This window comes from Cricetulus griseus, chromosome 10, assembly GCF_003668045.3.
Source record: "Cricetulus griseus strain 17A/GY chromosome 10, alternate assembly CriGri-PICRH-1.0, whole genome shotgun sequence".
Classification (NCBI taxonomy): Eukaryota; Metazoa; Chordata; class Mammalia; order Rodentia; family Cricetidae; genus Cricetulus; species Cricetulus griseus.
Window position 1 is genome coordinate 13,406,142 of NC_048603.1, and position 2,756 is coordinate 13,408,897.

Below are 2,756 nucleotides of genomic sequence, written 5' to 3' on the forward strand. Positions count from 1 at the left end.
GGTGACCATAGGACTTGGAAACTGAAGGAGTTCAAGGTCATCGTCAGCTGCACACCAAGCCCGTGGCCTCCGACGCAGCCTCAAAAAACAGCAAGCAACAACTCCTCCCCAAACCAACCAGACAACAAAAACCCATTAGACACTTTTCTTGTGACCACACACTCAGTATCTAAATAACTAAGAGGAATCAGGATCTCCTGTTCCTTAGTGGAGAAGCCTTGCTGCAAGATGTGGTGGTACCCACCTGGTCTACCCAGGAAAAAGAGGCGAATAGCCTCCCCTCCCTGTTCACACGTTGCCAGAGCTGGACACACAGCGATGACTATAAACCACTGTTTTCACAGTTGCAGCGATGTAACTGGTTTAAGTCATAGAAACGTCTGGGATGGATGCCTGCATCCCAGGACCCCTAAGAACCAAAGCATCTAATAGGTAGAGAGGCAGGTGTTGGGAGAGCTCTACACATTAGGTGCTTTAATAGATTTCTTGTTTTAGCAAGTGTTACTTTTTCGGGGACAGCTTAGATGAGAGGTTTTTGTATACAGAAATTAACTTGCTAAAGGTGTAAATTGGATAACAATAAAAAAAAAAAGCCCTTGGCTAGGCAGAGGGGCTCAGTCCACAGAAGCTGAGCCCCCTGCAGCTGGAAAAGGCTAAAATCACCCTCGAGGTGCCTCTGTGCTTCTTCCCACAGATCCAAGTGAACCCACACCGGACCTACAACAGGAAGCCCTAGCAGATGCTCGAGACCACAAGGAAGGGTGAGAACGGAGCTCCTGGAATGTGGTACCCAACAGTTCTCATGGAGAAAAGCACAGCTCAGCACCCAGGAGCCTTAGGCAGAGTCAAGGGGACTGATAGTTCAAGGGCTACTCAGTTCAGGGCTAGCCTGTGGCACACGGTGAGCTATACATGACTGGTTTTGATGATGAAGATGTTATACATGCTAAGTGGGTAAAGCAGTCATGTTTTCTCTTTTTACATGTACTTCATGTGGGTATGTATGTACATGTTTATGTGTGTGAGTGTATTGCAATTGTGTGTTTCTGTTCTCGGTGTGTGTGTGTCTATGTGTATGTACATGTGAAGGCCAGAGGTCAGCCTTGGGTGTTGCTATCTACTTTGGGTTATTTTGGGTTTTTTGGTTCGGTTTTTTTTTTGGGGGGGGGTTCCAGACGGGGTTTCTCTGTGGCTTTAGAGACTGTCCTGGAACTAGCTCTTGTACACCAGGCTGGCCTCGAACTCACAGAGATCTGCCTGCCTCTGCCTCCCGAGTGCTGGGATTAAATGCATGCACCCCCCACCCCCCCACGGCTGTTTTTTTTTTTTTTTTGAGACAGGGTTCCTCTGTGTAGCCCTGGCTGTCCCAGAATTCACTCTGTAGACCAGGCTGGCCTCGAATTCACTGAGATCCACCTGCCTCTGCCTCCTGAGTGCCGAGATTAAAGGGGTGTGCCACCACCTCCCAACCTACTTTGTTTTTTGAGGCAGGATCTCTCGCCAGCCCTGAGCTCTGAAATTAGGTTAGACTGGCTAGCCAGTGAGCCTCAGGGACTTGGCGTTCTCTGCCTCCCCGGGCCTAGGATTACAAATACATGCCACCATATATGGGTTGTTTTTTTTTTTTTTTTGTAACTTAAACATTACATTTATTTATCCAGTCTCTATTTTGGGGGAGCATGAGTGCCATGGTGCTTGTGTGGCCATCAGAGGACAACTTGTGGGAGCCGATTCTCTCCTTCCACCATTGGTCTCCAGGGCTCAAACTCGGGTCTTCAGTCTTGGTGGCAAGCACCTTTGCCCACTGAGCCTTCCTACTGGCCTCCACAGCTGGTTTTATGTGGCCTCTGAATGAAAAAAAAAAAAAAAGAAGTAAAAAGGAAAGGAAAGGACATGACTGGAACCAGGTGCAGTAGCCAGGACTCTTAAAGAGAGCAAACAAAATGGGTGGGTAACCAAAATGGTTGGATTATAACTAGGGAAGGGCAGCCCAGCCAGAGGTTTAAGGTAGAGGCCGGGTACGCCAGCCAGGAGGGCCCTGCCATGGGTAGGGACTGTGGAATGATGCAGCGAGAACCTGGTGGTCAGCTCCGCTTTCACGTATTAAATAGGCATTGCAGCCCCAGGTTTGAAACCTACCAGCCTCCAGGATTCTCACTCAGGTCTTTACTCTGGCAAAGCAAGCGCTCTACAGACTGAACTGTGCCCGAGTCCCTGCCCGTATATTTTAAGAAAGGTGTAGTGTGGTTACACGCTCAAGCTGTGGATTCTGGGTTTCCAATCCTAATTGCACAACTGATTCGCCATCTGGCTTTGGCAGGGTAGCAAGGAGGATGAGGAGGAATGTGCGCGCGCGCGCGCGCGCACACACACACACACACACACACACACACACACACACACACACACACACACACACGGCGTGTCTCCGGCTTCAGGAGCTTTGGGCACACAGTGGGTGCCTGCCACGGGAGGAGAAAGCAGATGGTTTAGGCTCCTCATCCATCCCGAGTGGGTGTAGGCCTGACTTACCTCTCTCCGATCTTTGCCTTTAGGAATGAATGGTGGAATTCCACAGGAGACGTCACACGCAGTGTTTGGAGGGACCTGAGTCCCTGGTAAGGATGCTGGAGCTTCCTCCAGGCCTCCTGGCTGAATGAAGAGGTGTTGATCGTTTTTGCTTGTTTTGTTTTGTTTTTTTCTTGAGTTTTCTCATTTTATGGGAACTGTTTCCATTTTGTTTGCAGGCCTTCTTC